Raw genomic sequence first — 18,641 nt, 5'->3', positions numbered from 1 at the left:
ACCACGATACTTCCACAAGAAAGTGTGATGGCAAATGATCATGATGTAACTGTCATCCTGGAGTTTGGCAAGGTTGACGGAATGCCCGTTTATAATTTCAAAATATGTTGCTGATTTGCTTATCGAATACGCAGGGTTACTTCACAATATTTGATGATACGCACAAGGTTTTTTTTGTAGCTTATCTGTAATGTTCGTTGCGTATTTGATACGCTTGGATTTTATTTTACTGCGTATTTCTGCATTTCTGATGCGTATTTCACGCAGATACGCAGCTTATTTGGAGCTCTGTATATATTTATATATATGCATGTGTGTCATTTCTCGACTTCTCATGTTAAGTGCTGTGCTATCGAGTAAATGGCGATACTTTTTTTTTTAAAAAAACAACTACAAATGTAAATAGCAATACAAACTCAAACTTCAACTCCCAATATTAAGTGTGAATTATCATCAACGAACCATCAGGACACCCAGTGCGATACACACCCGTGTGTCTGAATCCCAATTCGTTTGCTTTCCGCTCCAACGCTCTGTCTATTGATAGATGACCTCTTCATTATGCATACGCCCTAGGTCAGAGGTCACAGTCAGTACAAGCACATGTGCACAGGGCCAGGACAAGTTCATCGTGGTATTTATGTTTCTGTCAAACAGACTGTTGTAATTTTCTGATGACAAATGTGTGTCATACACTGCTAATGAGACCGACATGGATGAGGCGACCAACAAACATTCACGGACGACTACGAACGCCGAAATAATCAGGTCGAATGGATTCTCTCCTCTCAGTATGTCACACCGACCATTACCACAAAAAACGCGTTCGCTTGTGCTGATAATGGTCTGCGATCCCTACTATTTTTAAATCAAAGATAAAATATCGCAGGTATATACATAAAAACGGTGGGAACGGGCGAGCTCAACCTGTGCAGCCTTTTGATTGGACTTTGACCTGCCGTATATTTACAGGCGAGGACACGAACACAGCATGTTTAAATAACATATCACCAGCCGACAGTCAATACTGACGCTGCACAACCTGACGCTACGAGTATTAGCAACGCTATTCACCCGTGAGTATATAATTGTCATAGTTTATTGTCCCGTTGATGGCGATTGCTTGTCTCAATGTTGAATATTTTCCGGATATGGAGCTCTTCAGTATAGAGGCGAAAATCTGAGTATTGATTTAACCGGACCTGACCTTCCTTAGCAGACGACTCGCTATGATTTCAAATGCCTCTCCCACCGCTCCACAACGTTCCCGCTATTGCTCCATGCATACGAAACCTCTCAGTATGATTACATATCATTTGAATCGTTATTACATGTACTGAGCGACTTAGGATTACTTAAAATGTAGGCCGACGCTGCGATGTTGTAAGCGACAATACAGTCTTTTTTTTGAAAGGGAAAGGGGTGCAACTTTGTTTCGGCAGTTCGTTTCACTGAGCGTGTACCTTTGTCGCAAATATGTCCCCAAATGAGTAAGACCTTGTGGTATACGTTGAATTTAGTACACCCTAGCCTACTCTCTACTGGAATATTTCCGAATCTAGATCTAGATGCAGGTACCAGATGTACTGTGTGTCTCCATGGTTCCTAGTTTGGTGGCTTACACACACACACACACACACACACACACACACACACACACACACACACACACACACACACACACACACACACACACACTCACATACTGGTTCCGCGTATATTTATCCTATGGTGGTATACGATTGAGTTGCCATTGAAATGCGTGATTGAATGTATGTTGTTTTTCGTCGGTCGCAGTCAGGAATATTCCAGACAGACCAATACAAGTGAATTTAACATGACGAGGATGGTGGGATGTGTTGCATGGCAACAGCTTATTACATATATTTTACTCAACATGTTGACATTAATTAGTTATAGTTAATCGAAAGAACATTTGTACTGAGGGATTCAAGTTCAACATCATGTTAGTGAATGTCTGTTGAAGTGTGAATCGTTTTAGATAAATTGTAACATTATTCGCCTGTAAATAATCGAATTTACACCAGGGGACACCTGTATAATATAGTCGGAATCGTACAATAGACTTGCATTTGCCAACATTACTAACCACAAAGTAATCCAGATACGATGCTTCGCTTTCAGCAATTTCACTATTGTAACCACTAGAGATCCAGATAAGCTGCGTATCTGCGTAGAATACGCCTCAGAAATGCAGAAATACGCAGTAAAATAAAATCCAAGCGTATCAAATACGCAACGAACATTACAGATAAGCTACAAAAATAAAACTTGTGCGTATCATCAAAATATTGTGAAGTAACCCTGCGTATTCGATTAGCAAATCAGCAACTTATTTTGAAATTATAAACAGGCATTCCGTCAACCTTGCCAAACTCCGGGATGACAGTTACATCATGATCATTTGCCATCACACTTTCTTGTGGAAGTATCGTGGTATTTTTGAGTCCTATAAAGCTCTCGAACACACACAACACCGCTTTGCAGGGACTAGATGATTAGTGTTTTTAATTACTAGTATTCAACTTAAATACTCACATGTGTAAAAACTAGTGGGTAACAGAAATTTGAATACCCAGATAGAATTACTGATACCCAATGATTTTAAAATACATGGGTAAAATACCCACAACACCAAAAGTTTATCTGGAGCTCTGCCCTCTATTTTGTCGACTCTGACAACACACATGGGTGTTATGTGGACATGTTAAGTTCCGGATAGATTTACGATTTACTACGTATACAGTATGACTGACTGCCAGCCACCTGTTTATGCAATCGGCTCCACGTTCTACATTAATTACGCTTATTTCACATTGATAACTGAAAAATAATTAATTATCCTATGGACCATATATTTCACATTGATCGATATTTCATCTGTGTTCACAACAAACCACCTGTCAAAACAGATGCATGTAGCTTATGATGTTGTTTTTATGAACATACAATGTAATTGGTTCACAGAAAGTCACACCTTTCCTTGTCTTTTCCTTTTAAACTGTTGTACAGCTAAATAAAGGAATGGAGAGAACAGCGATATGATGCATGGAGCTAATTAACATGCGGATGTTTTGTGTCTGTCTGCAGGTGTTTGTTTACTTGTATGTCTGTGTGTCTGTGTTTGTGTCTGAATGTGGCGTGTATGTGTACATGAAATATATCAGAAACGCCTTCTCACTTATGCAACTTGTGCACTTATTATTAAATGATTTTACCAAGCCATTCCCGTTAAACTGTTATGTTTGTTTTTGTTTTACGCCGCACACAGCAATATTCCTGCCTTATAATATTCCTGTCTATAAATAATCGAGTCTGCACCTGTCAACCCAGTGGTTGACATCATTAGCATGGATCCACGTAGTTGGGACAGTAAGTTTATGTTTGCACAGTATTTCAGTAATCTTCACGGACAGTTACATTGCTGGGGACGTATATTCGTTTTCGGAAGCCCCACATGTTATGGTATGATACCTGGTATCCGTATCGTTAGCCTCGAATGAAGGTATGATCGGTATTTGGGTAAGCTTTATGTTAGTACAAGGGCACACGGGTGGCACAGTCGTCTAAGATGCCACAATTTCGCTTGCATATGCAGTTGCGTCCCGTAGTCGTGCAGGAATCCTATGATTCTATCGTCGACTTGATTGTGTTCCAGTTATTGAACCTTCTAATGGCAGAGAGTCAGCAACAATATCCCTGGTGTCCTATTTCCTGGTGTATGTTTTACATGGCATACATGTAGTTCCATAACCAAAGCCGTGTCTGAGTGTATTACCATGAAAGCTTGTATGCAAAGAGAATGTGGTTTGTGGAATTATACATACTAAACACAAAAAGTTAGTGATCATAAATATTCTTGGAAATATGTTGTTGCAGTGAAGCTTGAACACATAATTTTATAAAAAATATCCCAAAACTATTCATAATCCCTAATATTTTTGTTCAGCATATAATACGTTTTTGTACGCGTTTTTTTCTTATTGTGGATCCAGTTAAGACGTTTGACTTTCACGTACCCTCGTTTTTCAAGTGTTCCTTAATTTTCAGCCTCTCTGAAACCCCTGGGTTTATTAAGCTGGAATGTTTGGGATTCAAGCAATGTTATATCAAAAATATGCTCACATCATTGTCCGACTCAAATCATGTCTGTCATTTTGAACTTGTAATTTACGGCTATAGCTCACCCAACTCTTCATGTATCATCTTCATCAACAAATGTGAGGTACATGAATTATGTTGTGCGACATGACACTGCCACGTTATATAGTCAGCGTTGTATTGTGTATTGGAATATTGCTAAGAGCGGGGTAAACCCAACTCCCTCAATCCAGTCTATATCTAAACGTTGTCTTTATTACCCTGTGTAAAGCTGAGCCATTGACTTCGGATAATGGCTTACAGTTACATCACAAACTTAAGTCAGGAGCCAAATAGAATGGTTTTTGAATTTCTTGGATCATAATTGCTTGGACGTCAAATTTTGCCCGAGTATTATTCTCCTTAATGTACATGAACAGCTGTCGCTGCCAATAGCGCCTCATGGTCGTTATGGTTAGCACCTTCTGTTTGCCATCCACACTGCCTGTCGACCAGGCACCATGGCATTTGATGATCATGCTGTGAGTATGAAAACAGAAAATGTTGCATAAAACCCTGACGGTCTCGTTCATTCATGTCGAAATACTGAAAAACTTTGCTAACATAAAAACCAGTGGATGTGATGCATTCAAAATAGGTTTATATAGGTAGTATACTTGAGCAACGTTATGTGATAACAACGTTAAAGGCGCCCCATAGGATAATTAACATAGGTATCTTGAAATGTATACAAGACGTTTGTTTGTATTTCTCTGTAAGAACATACCCCCATTATGTTGCAAAAAACAATTAAAAACAAACTATCCAGATAATACAGGGTAAAAAACTTTACTCTCGTGGTTTACAAACGAATTATTCGCTTGATGCTTGATGTGCTGAAGAATGCTTTGTGTAAAATGTACCTTGTTCAGTTTCTCCTTTTTGCAGTAATCGAAACTATATTCGGTCTTTTGGACAACATGTTATAAGTATAGTTTATCACAAAATGTTCCGTCCGCCGTAAACATCTCCTCAGAAACCACCGGACATATGAAGCTGGAATGTTTCAACTGAGAATGACACGTCGATGTCTTCAAGAGGTTCGAATCCGATTCAATAAATGGACACTTTGTTTTTATGGCTATTTATAGCCATTACTCGTCCCTTTTCGTTCAACATGTAGTGGTATATATGCGTTTAGTAAGTAGTGTAACTCAAGATTGTTCCGTTTTTCGCTATATTTCAAATTGTGACCCTGATGGGACATTTGCATTTTGGCCATGCTCCAAACTTCTCTCCAGATCCATATCATTGTACTGTAAACGTCCTCGCCCCAGAAAGCGCAGGACAAATGAAGATAAAACTGCACATGCTTGTTCCAACAAATACTAACACATCAATTTGTTTAAAAACTTCAAATCCATTTTTGTTTCAAAATGGCCGTCATTGCAACACTGTATATAAACCTATTTATGGCAGTTACTCAGCAGAATGTAGTTGAATGTGGTAAATCTACGACTAGTCGCGGAACTCAACACATGTGTTCCGTTATTTCCAATGTTTGTAGGGGCGGTTGGCTAGCCTAGTGGTTAAAGCGTTCGCTCGTCACGCCGAAGACCCGGGTTCGATTCCTGACATGGGTACAGGAATGGATTTGATCAATGAATATGTCATTATGAAACATTGTTTAGACGTATGAAATTTTACCTCACTCACCCAACTACGATGTTATTTCAATAATATAACATTTACACAACATTATATGTAGCACGATTACTTTTTGCCGCTAGTATATTTGCATATATCTCAGTATATGATAGACAACTTACCAGTTGTATTCTCAATCAATGTTATTATATACCAGTATGTTACTTTAGCAATTGTTTTTCTTCTGAGTATAGAGACGAGAAACACATTAATGTATGTTATGAGCTTTATTACAGTCATACATAACTTCTCTTGTAGAATTAATTGATGCCATGGAGTGACTGAAATATATCGATAGGAGGAATAGTAGTAGAACTGTGTTTTATTATTTCAAGTAGATTTAAATCCTGCTCTTTATTCCTTTAGCAAGTTTATTTTTTTACCTCTCGCAACTAGATACTAGTACATCTGAATAAGCACGACTGATGCCCGAATAAATGGGTCGCAGGCCAAAGGGCTCATTACTTATTCACTGCCAAGACAACGTGGTCCTGTACTTTATAATGACATAGTTTCTGTGTAGACATTAAGGAATACTGAGTGGTCTTTATGGCCAGATGTACTTACACATGTAGAGTATGATCCATCATGGTACCTCGCGGTTCATGATGATACATGATGGCGTTGTCGAGTTCACAGAGAGTTTACCGTGAACGTCACCTTTTGCAACACACAAGAGATATATGTATCCTGCAAGTTAATGTGACCAAATTGGACTGACGATCATTCAAGTTGTGTTCTATTGAACGAAAGAACGACCCAATGAAGAGCCGTGCTCTGTCAGCACCCTTCCAATGTGTGACGTAACTTTTACGGACTACGTCAGTTATGACTTTCCAACACCATTCAGATACCGTCGGGGTTCATATAAGGGAAATACTGTTCAAAAAGGCGTTAAACAAAATTAAATCATTCTCTTCCATAAACACTTACTCTCTTATGCAGTTAGAGCGGGACAAGCTTAAACGCTTCGCGAGCACTTGATGTCAACACTGTCTTTTAGCGATCCATTCATGTAATGTTCACCACTAATTTGCCTTTTTAGCCCAATTGAATCTGTTTCGGCAGATAACCGAGACTAACTTGATTATGATTATTCTCTCCTGTCGACCGTGAGTGTTATTGAAAGCGAGGACGCATTCAGTCCTGGTCCATAACTGTGGAATTTGTATATATAATGCTGTGACGGGTGCCGTCGGGGAGGAAGGATAGGCCCACCTTTCGCGCACTGTTTGACAGTGGTTCAGTAACAACGTCTCATGACATAGTCGGAATCGAACAATCAACTCTGCTTTTAAAGATATTTCTTATTAATATGGAAATGCTTTTGTCGCTTTTATATATCACTTTTGTCCGTTTCCCTGAAATTTGTGCAGGTATAATTTTCACATTGGATATGAAACTTGTATGTGGTATGCGGGTGAATATGGGATACGTTGTTTCGTTTGCTCTGATATATTTTGCAAACTAATTCTTTTGACATTCCCATGACTGTTGTTATCAACAGTGGCTGCATATTGACATATCCCCTGAAACATGGCTGTTCATGAAGCCGACATGTTGTATACTTGATTACAGCAATTGTGTCTCTAAAGATTTGTGCATTTAATTTAACTCAAATTGTAAATTTGACCACCTTTGCTGCAATATTGCAAATACAGTATTCCCCATAAAATATTTGCTAATACATGTCGACAACCGTAGTGTCAGTAATGATATTGGAATTTGTGATCTTAATATTATCAACAGCTGTGCAATTAAATGTGTGTGAGTGTATATTTGTTCTTTGTTAAATATATATTATGATGAAACGTAACCCTCCGTACAAGCCGTTTTCATATACCGTTGTTCATATAACGACAATTATGGTGGCGAACATGTGCATAGTACATGAGGAAATGTCCAAATATGAATTTGTTCGTGCGGGGCTATGTCCACGTGGAACTTGTCAGTGTGGGGTTATGTCTGAGTGGAACTTGTCAATGTAGGGTAATGTGAGTGGGGACTTGTTCGTGTAGGGTTATGTCTTAAAGGAACTTGTCAGTGCGGGGTTATGTCTTATTGGGGACCTGTATCTCCTTTAAGTATTAAATACGACAAAAGTGGAAATGATAGGCACCACACAAGTCTACGAAATGTATCTCCTTTAAGTAATAAATAAGACAAAAGTGGAAATGATAGGCACCACATTAGTCTAAGAAATGTATCTCCTTTAAGAAATAAATTACACAAAAGTGGAAATGATAGGCACCACATAAGTCTAAGAAATGTATCTCCTTCAAGTAATAAATAAGACAAAAGTGGAAATGATAGGGACCACATTAGTCTAAGAAATGTATCTCCTTTAAGTAATAAATAAGACAAAAGAGGAAATGATAGGCACCACATAAGTCTAAGAAATGTATCTCCTTCAAGTAATAAATAAGACAAAAGTGGAAATGATAGGCACCACACAAGTCTAAGAAATGTATCTCCTTTAAGTAATAAATAAGACAGAAGAGGAAATGATAGGCACCACATAAGTCTAAGAAATGTATCTCCTTTAAGTAATAAATAAGACAAAAGTGGAAATGATAGGCACCATTAGTCTAAGAAATGTATCTCCTTTAAGTAATAAATAAGACAAAAGTGGAAATGATAGGCACCACACAAGTCTAAGTAATGTATCTCCTTTAAGTAATAAATAAGACAAAAGTGGAAATGATAGGCACCATTAGTCTGAGAAATGTATCTCCTTTAAGTAATAAATAAGACAAAAGTGGAAATGATAGGCACCACACAAGTCTAAGAAATGTATCTCCTTTAAGTAATAAATACGACAAAAGTCGAAATGATAGGCACCATTAGTCTGAGAAATGTATCTCCTTTAAGTAATAAATACGACAAAAGAGGAAATGATAGGCACCTCATTAGTCTACGAACTGTATCTCCTTTAAGTAATAAATACGACAAAAGTCGAAATGATAGGCACCATTAGTCTGAGAAATGTATCTCCTTTAAGTAATAAATAAGACAAAAGTGGAAATGATAGGCACCACTTAAGTCTAAGGAATGTATCTCCTTTAAGTATTAAATAAGACAGAAGAGGAAATGATAGGCACCACACAAGTCTAAGAAATGTATCTCCTTTAAGTAATAAATAAGACAAAAGTGGAAATGATAGGCACCACTTAAGTCTAAGGAATGTATCTCCTTTAAGTATAAAATAAGACAAAAGTGGAAATGATAGGCACCACACAAGTCTACGAAATGTATCTCTTTTAAGTAATAAATACGACAGAAGAGGAAATGATAGGCACCAATAGTCTAAGAAATGTATCTCCTTTAAGTAATAAATAAGACAGAAGAGGAAATGATAGGCACCACATAAGTCTAAGAAATGTATCTCCTTTAAGTAATAAATACGACCAAAGTGGAAATGATAGGCACCACATTAGTCTAAGAAATGTATCTCCTTTAAGTAATATATAAGACAAAAGTGGAAATGATAGGCACCAATAGTCTAAGAAATGTATCTCCTTTAAGTAATAAATACGACAAAAGTGGAAATGATAGGCACCACTTAAGTCTACGAAATGTATCTCCTTCAAGTAATAAATAACACTGAAGAAGAAATTAATGGCAATACTAATCTAAGAAGTGGATCCGTAAACAAATGTAATTTTTGGCAGCATTTGTTTTAGTTATCTGAAAACAATTAAATGTCATGCACCCTTAATACATCATCACTTTTGTCACCATAACGTGTCGTTTTAACACTTTCTGACATTAATTAAGAAATAAAAGTTGAGTGGGAGTTGTTTATCGTACAATAAAACAAAGCAGGGAGAATAAACCATGAGGGGCACAGCCCCGAGTGGTTTATTCTCCCTGCAGTGTTTTATTGTAAATATAGTACGATAAACAACGACAACGAGTCGTCCATTTTTTGCACAGGAGGTTATTTCCCCGCATATTCTCACAATCATAACGTCGATTACCTGTACTTTTTCTCTCAATACCAATTGTCAAATCTCTCCCGGTTTTGGATGTGATAGCTCGGCCATCGCGTTTATCTGCGTTGCCCTTCTACATCTATGGTGAACAACTCACTGGACACCCCCCTCTCAAAAGTAACGTCGTCAAACATAGGTGCGAGCGCAAGTTCGAATCTCTAGAAGGTGAGGTGAGGTGAAATGGGGTTTAACGTCGCGTCCAAGATTATTGCACTTATAAAGCGACGTGCATGAATGTGTGTGTGTTTGTGTGGCTGCTTGTACTAGTCCGGACTGATGATGATTTATATTGATAGCTCACTGAGATACCATGCCGCATTTTAGCATACCCCACTCAGACGCAGTATACTGACTCCGAGCCGACCAGTCCTTGTTTAGCCCCTTAATGCCGAGCGCCAGACAGGGTAACAACAAGTACCATCTTTTAACGTCTTTTGGTATGACGCGGTCAGGGATCGAACCCCGGACCTTCCGCTCTCCGGGCGGACGCTCTACCACGAGACCACGCAGGTGGCCCGAATCTCTAGAAATGACGTCATGATAGAACAATGTTTTATTGTGAAATGAACCACGCTTGGTTCTTCATTGTTCTTTGCGATTTATCGCGTAGCTCTCTTATGTTGTGCCATGTACACTACTGCCAAGAAGTTAATTCCTCTTACACTCATGAGCAATGCGTTACGCAACCCGTGTGCACCCCGTTGAACACGGGTGTGCACCCTGTTTGTCACTCGTGTGCAACGCGTGACACACTCATTACAAGGGGAACAAACTTTTGACCAAAGGAGGGCCTGTGTTTAGCTGAACATGGAGGTGGTAACAAGGAGATATTTTTTTTCCTGACGCAAAATGTTTATACATATTTTATTATATGTACTTGCTGATGTCTCATTTTTAGATGTGATATGAGTACTGTTGTGGCATCTACATGATGTTTTGCGATGGTGTTAAGAGAATACATGACCCTGTTAAATGTTAATGCTATTCAAATGCTTTTTGTGATTTGACATTAGTACGACTTTCAGTGATCATGTTTATGAGGTTTGGCGGAGCATTGTTTTTATTGGACCCTAATTACTTTATGATGGTTTGGTCTCTTTGTCTCAGCTAGTAGTATAGGTAATGATGGTTCTGGCTCACTTCCACTGGAGCTGGATTCATATACCTATACTGCTACTACAGGTAGCATTTTCTATGCCAAAATGATTATGCGATTCAACGATAGTCATGAGATTCAGCTAAATTGACCACCACCTGGAGTCTATGATATAAATTTTTATAGGTAATGATGGTTCTGGCTCACTTCCACTGGAGCTGGATTCATATACCTATACTGCTACTACGGATGGAATTTTTTATGCCAAAATGATTATGCGATTCAACGATAGTCATGAGATGTATTAAACGAAACATCAATATTAATTAATAATGAATAAAATTTACTATAGCCCACGAGGATATTGGAAAGGTGTAGGAGCAATAAATACGTTATATACCGAGGAAGAAGTTTGATATTTTTACGACGAATGAAGTTCATCAGGCTGACCTCTTGTTTCTTCCCCACGATAAGGTAAAACGCAAAACGTATAAATACGCTTTAACATTAGTGGATGTGGCTAGTCGATACAAAGAGGCTGAGCCATTAACCTCGAAAGATTCAAGTAGCTAATGCACTGAGCCGCATATATAAACGTGGACCGCTAAAATGGCCTAAGCTATTTCAAGTAGATCCCGGTCGCGAGTTTATGGGATCGGTAACTAAACTGTTAACAAAGCACGATGTCAAAATCGTCCGTGGTGAAAGAGAGGCCCACCACAGTCAAGCTATCGTCGAAAGATTTAACAGGACATTAGCGGAACGTTTGTTTGGCTATCAGTATGGGATCGAAATGAAATCCGAGCGATTGAGATCAACCGAATGGGTGACACGATTATCAGCCGTTGTATCAGCGCTGAATAATGAAGTAACGAGATTAATAGGGAAGAAACCATCCGATGCGATTAAAATGAAATCCGTGACTTCCGAATCTTCAGCACCGAGGAGAGGCAAAGAACAAAAACTTCCGGATAGAGTAAGGGTAAGATATTTATACCAGGCAGGTGAACTCGAAGGAGGCCTACGTCGTGCAACCGATCCCATATGGTCCCTTAAGACGTATAACATTAGTCGATTGGTTACGAAAGAAGGAGAGCCTATTCTTTATTATCTTCAAGATGGACCGGGTAGGGCATTTGTACGAGAAGAGTTGTTCATAGTTCCCGACGGTACGGTATTACCACCATAACCATAAGCATAGGTAGTTACACCATCATTATCAATCCATCTCTTTGTATCTAAGGGGGATAATGATGTCTTGTTCATTCTTAATCTATATATCCTATGATCGTAACTTCTTAAAGAGTTCATCTCGAGTTTGAACGTTCTACCGTTGAATAATGATTCTTTATACTGTTCGTGTTTGATATGCTTTTTTACCACATACTTCTTAACACCCTTAGCTTTTCTTATCTCTCCATTATCGGACTTTTTTATAGAATACATATTTTATAGGTCTTAATCCTACATACTCCGCTATAGGGGTCCCAGCACATTCATCCTTCATCTTACCTAACACCTTTTTATTTACTACGCTGTGCAGTGGATTATCTTTTGGGTAATCGCTCGTGTCGTACATATCTATTTTTTCTGCCATATCTTTATACACATCCTGGGCATGGGGACTCGGTGTAGCCGGTGTCGGTTTACTATCAACTATAATTGCCGCGCCTATCGTGCTCGGCATGGAAATAACCGCCAGAGTCTCGGGACTGGCAGGAATAGCGATAAAATTCATTTCTCGTAGGTTACAAAAGAAAGCATTAAAACACGATAAGATTCGGATACTCGCCGAAGCAAAGTTGAACAGCATTGAGGATCATATTTCGACAGCAATGGCCGATTGTAAGATATCCGAGGATGAGTTTCGTTTAGTGCTGTCGGAGCTCACCAAATACAACGTAATGAAGCAGGAGATTCGATCAAAATCTCGTAAGACCAATGGTATTAGCGAAGACGAGAAAAAAAAGTTCATAGAACAAGGGAGGCAACAAGCGCGTCAATTATTCCGTGCCAAAACCAAAGAACTGGTTGGAGATTAAAAATAAATTGCTTACTATCTTTTGATCACATTTAGACAAATGCTTACATAAATATATATAATAATGGAAAAAACTATTAAATGGAGAGAATTACCACAAGGTTTTTATTATATCAGTGATGTCAAACCAACCAAATACGGTAATCAATTGTTTCTTATCAATTTACAAGAAGAGTGTAGTTATATAGTCTGGTCTCCTAGTAAAATGAACGAAGAACTTAATAAAAATGTTGAATATCGCTTTATCGCTAAAAATAATGAAGAATATTTTTATTACCATTTAGACTCATCTAAAGCAATGATTGGCCCCAGGTATTGGTGAGCTAGAGTCAATTTAGCTGAATCTCATGACTATCATTAAATCACATAATCATTTTGGCATTAGAAATGCTACCTGTAGTAGCAGTATAGGTAATAAATCCGGCTCCAGTGGAAGTGAGCCAGAACCATCATTACCTATACTACTCAGCTCCATAGCCGTGACGCTGGGAAAGGGCAGCATTTAATTAATGAGAGTAGGTTATATCATGGAGGATATACTTTGGGGAGAGGGTTCTCCTAACTACCATACTACAGGAACAGACCTGTAGACGTGAGCGCGGGGTTGTGTATAAGATGGCCGTTGCATAATGGCCGCCAGGAGAGGTAAACATTGAGTGTTGTTTTCAGGGGTTTGTTGAATAAAATCCCAGCGCCATTGTCAATATATCTTCTACTTGACTCTAGATACATCATTTTGGCATTTACAATATATATTTTTTCAACGTACATTAATGGTTTACTGGTCATATCTTTTAGAGTATTCGTCAATTGTGTTGAGCTTACAAGCAATAATTGTAATTTGTTGTGACATGTAAATTAAAACATGAAGTCTCATTTAAAACATGAAGTAAGTACGATAGAAAATAATTATATATCGCATTAAAATACAATGATACATATGTAACCCTAAAGCCTGTGTTCCACATTCAGAGCCAGGAGGAAAAATGATTAAACAAAGGGAAGAAACTTGCCCTTACTTATATGTAGTGACATCATCTGAATGTGACTATAAATGTAAATGTTACGATACTGTACTTATCTTCACGAATTATGAAATGGGTATAAGGTTCACGGAGACGAAGGCTATAGATACAATACCATATTAGATTTTTTAGATGATAAAAATTATTTGATATTAAATTCAGTTATTGATATCTAAAAAACGATTTTCTATATTAATAAACATTTCATGATAAAAATCAGATCAAATTTGTGATATAAATTCATTCTTTGGTATCCATAAATGAATTATTGATGTCACATAATGAATAAATAGTAATTATTTGATAATAAATTCATGAACTACTGAGGAAGTCAAGCACTTGAATAAGACATGTAAAAGCAGCCATGTAACATGTTGTCCAAAAAGCTTGCAATTATTTCGCCGCAATAAAACTGAAAAAATGCTGATGTGACTTGACATTTAAACTTACCCACAGACAATACATTTTTCGAGAGAGTGTAGCCCAGTTTTATTAAAGTTTTATTTACAATTTGATTAACTATAATGATATGAATAGTAAAATTTATTCATGCCCAGTTAACAAGTAATCAGTGAGATAGTATATAAATACTGGGAACGCTGAACAACTTCATTGTAAAAAGACAAATGCACCTGTGAATGGCGTGGTGGCCGTAGCCTTGTATATCAAGGTTTCTAATACCGAGTGAAACAAAGACGAGGTGCCAGTCTACACTGGAAATGCTGTATGCTGTATGTCCAGCCACCATCAACACCTCCAAGGATCTTCTCGCTATCCCGAGCCTTGCGCATAATCATTGTCATGACCTGGTTGAGTGACCTCCTTCACATCAACGTGAAAGGATTACCCACAGATAAAGAAAGAATTAAAATCCTAAAGACATCCTATCCACATGAAATAAACACTCACAATCAATTTCCTCTCATAGTAAACTATCACCTTTGGTATCCTCAACAATACTCACCATGGTCATTGGGCAAATGTAAAAATCACAAACCCTACCGAGATTCTGTCTACATGGTCACACCTGGTGTTTGTTAAGATCTCAAATTCTATCAACAGCGAGACAACATGTTCATATTCATTTCCCATATCCTCTTAGAGTAAGTGATAAATGTTAGAGTACCACACACAACTTTCTCTTACTAATTCTTACAAAATACCAAACAGAAAGTGGGTTGTGGGAAAATGGGACATATTCCTACGTGACAAAATAAGACATAAGTAGTGGTGACTGTTTTATCATAATTGTACTATCTAAAGCATAAATTTGGCGAACGAAAAACGTTACATTTGCAGTCACCTGGAATGACTCACGTGGTCAAAACTTAAAACGAATATGTCCGCAATCCACAAACAATCACGTCATTAATCGCGAACATTTACCAACCCGCGACAATCGTGTCAACTCGAGGTTCCCCTAGCAATAAACTCGCTTCTAAATTCGGCCTGTCCTCTTTTCGCCTATACCTCATTTCGCCTACACCCTTATCAAAACAAATTTACAGCTGACTGCACATAAGTCAAGTGCTGTGTTACCCCTAAATTAATGAACTGACCCAAAAGAAGGTTAAACAGACAAGACAATCTTGAAGCTTCATACATTGTTTAATAGCTGATATTTACATTATGCAGTAATAATAATAATTATTCATGATTACTGTAGCTTTAGTACATATCCAACGGCATCAAGAAATTGCACTACAGTTAAACAGACAAGACAATCTTGAAGCTTCATACATTGTTTAATAGCTGATATTTACATTATGCAGTAATAATAGTAATGACTCATGATAATAATGGGAAAAGAAACTGGGTTACAGGTGTTAGAGAATTACTTTTCAGTTGTGGCTTTGGTGATATTTGGCAAAACCAAAATGTGTATTCCAAACCAATGTTTATACTTTCATTAACCCAGAGATGAAAGGATATTTATTTACAATCTTGGACTGCATCATTGACTCTAACAAACAAATGCTTTTATTACAAAATGTTTAAATCAGAAATAATTATGGAAGATTATTTATCAAAAGTTAATGTTAAAAAATTTCGAACGGCTCTTTCACGTTTTAGATGTTCTTCTCACGACCTTTTAATAGAAACAGGGCGCTATGTAAACATTCCTCGTGAAGAAAGAATCTGTAATCTATGTAGTTTAAACTCAGTAGAAGATGAATTTCATTTCTTACTTGTATGTCCAGTGTATTTACACCTTAGAGAAAAATACCTGCAAGCTTATTATTACAGGTTCCCTAATATTATTAAATTTGTTACATTGCTGTCAAACACAAAAAGAAGTATCTTACAAAATGTGTCCATGTTCATATATTATGCCTCTTTATACCGACAGAACCTTATGAAAGAATAATCTTAGCTGCTTGGTACTAGGAAACTATTGTGTATATACATTAAGTACATATTTGTAGATATTTGCCATCTGAATAAACTACAAACAAAAGAGTTAGAAATGGTATTAAACTACTAGGCTGTCATATGATATTGTGGGACGTGATATTACAAATGGTTAAGTATAGTTATATGTATATGAAATGATATGATGTGACATGACATGATGTGATATGATATGAAGTGATGTGGTGTGATATGATGCATGAAGGGATATGATGCAATATATTATGTGTATTATAAAATTGTGTAAATACTGGGGGTTTTTTGTTTTTTTTTAGTGTACATATTATATGGCTTGCGGTCTTCCAGTGTTGAATAAATATTGATTAATTGATGTGAAATAAATTGGCATGGAATGACATGGCATTATATGGTATGATATGATAAGATAAGATGGGACAAGCTATGGCATTGCTAATGTGTTGTGTGATATGACATATTTAAATGTGATACAATATAGTTGTGATATATGGTACGATGGTATGTATAGTATGTTATGATAATGTTATATGAAATAAAACTATATAATATGAACTTATAATAATGATACAATATGATATGATGTTATAGAATATGTTGTATGATATAACAAGATGTGATATGGTAATATAGAAATTATGAAATTACAGGGCATGGTATTGTACTGAATGTGCGAAATTATGTGACTGCGTTGAAATGCGAGGTGGAATGACGTGAGGTGATCTGGTGAGATATGTACATAAATTGTATAAAACTGTATATTCTTCAACTTGTACTATAGGCCTGTGGCCTCTTCAGTATGTGAAATAAAGAAATTCGACTCATGATTACTGTAGCTTTAGTACATATCCAACGGCATCAAGAAATTGCATTACAGTTTTTCTTCCACTAAGAAGCTGTGTCTTTAGTCTTTCAATTCTTTCGTCCCTTTGTCTGTCAACACGATCTCGGGGTCTGCATGATCCTCCAAGATCAATTTGTTTCCTGGAGCGTCTGTCTGCCTTTTCAATCTGCTTGATCTCCTCCAAGAACTGCTAGATGTCGGGGCATTCTCTTTTTCAGTCCACAGTGGAACCCTTCCAGATAGTTGTTGGATCGGGGACCGGTGTTGTCGTGCTGGTTCCAAATACGGCAGGGGAATCTAGCGTCGTCATCTACCCATGTGCTGGTGACATAGTCGTTAAAATCACCAATCTGTTGATCATCAGGTCCTTGCTCCATCACCTCAACCCATGCATTCTGTACCTGGTCAAGTGGGAGAAGTGGCAGGGCTGCGGCATGTCGAACATGGGACTGAATTGCTGGATTGTTTCGTGTATTCTCGTACAAGACCTCTTTCAACTACCTGACGCCACAAAGATTGTGAATAATGAAACAGACAACCCCTCACATAACTATCAGGAAAAACCTCTGCATTGGCACTTATGACTGCTGACTCGTAATGAGTATGAAACACCTCTGGAGAAAGTTCAGTACCAGTTCTGGTTCCTACTGTGTCCTTCAACAACCTAAATAGTCTAGCATATGTCTGTTTGGTCTTGTTGGAAGCAACGAAATGCAACAGGATACATTTTACCATTTACAAGACAATGAATAATATACACTTGGAGCCACAAGCTAGGACAAACAAAAAAAGTACCACCCATAAACAAACTGTCAGAGTCACTCATGATTTCTAACATCTCAGTGGTAGCAAACACCAGTAATCTGTCGTCTTCCCCGTCATTGATGCACCTAAAGTTTCTTCCATCTTCTGTCTGTGTCCACGTTCCTCCAAAGTTGACTGCTGCTCTGTACAGGGAAGCTTGAACACTTGCAAAAGAAGGGGCAGTCGCAGCTACTTCTTCATCAAGTTGATCCAGTTCTGCGTTGTAAATCTGCTGTACAGGAGAAATGTCGGTCTGGACACGCTGATTGAGTCGACCAATGAGTCTGATGTGTTCTTCATTCTCTACAGGGGGGTGGCTGTGAGGAGTTGTAGACACGACGTGTTCTGCAATAGTGCTGCATCTACCATTGCAACCTGTGTGGACACACTTCCAGTGAACAGCAACTTGACGCTTGACATTCAGTCTGTATCTATAGCCTGCATAAAGTACTTGCTGGCCACGTCTCTGTGATGTTACAAACTCCGCTCTCTGAAGATTCGCCATTTTGATGCTGACTAGTAAGCTGATAGGTCAGGTACATATATACCAATGCAATAATAACAACAATAACAGTTCAACAATTGAGCAGACATCTAATTTCCTTTAATTAAACCAATACTAAGAACTAACCAATTTGTA

At 37.8% G+C, this 18,641-nt stretch overlaps 1 protein-coding gene across 2 annotated transcripts in view; it reads left to right on the top strand.

The window, feature by feature from the left end:
* Positions 1 to 595: 595 nt before the first annotated feature.
* LOC139449592 (sodium- and chloride-dependent glycine transporter 1-like) overlaps positions 596 to 18,641 on the top strand; it is a 35,908-nt gene continuing 17,862 nt past the window's right edge. Inside the window, exon 1 of one of the 2 annotated variants that reach the window (XM_071231060.1) lies at positions 596 to 1,076. The gene's annotated coding sequence lies outside the window, so the exon portion shown is untranslated. The remainder of the gene's footprint in view (positions 1,077 to 18,641) is intronic. The other variant, XM_071231069.1, reaches the window with a different exon arrangement.

Source organism: Haliotis cracherodii, unplaced genomic scaffold (assembly GCF_022045235.1).
Source record: "Haliotis cracherodii isolate W230 unplaced genomic scaffold, xgHalCrac1.p SCAF_10, whole genome shotgun sequence".
In the NCBI taxonomy this organism is placed as follows: Eukaryota; Metazoa; Mollusca; class Gastropoda; order Lepetellida; family Haliotidae; genus Haliotis; species Haliotis cracherodii.
The sequence above is the reverse complement of the archived record's forward strand: the minus strand, read 5'-3'. Positions and strand labels throughout refer to the sequence as shown.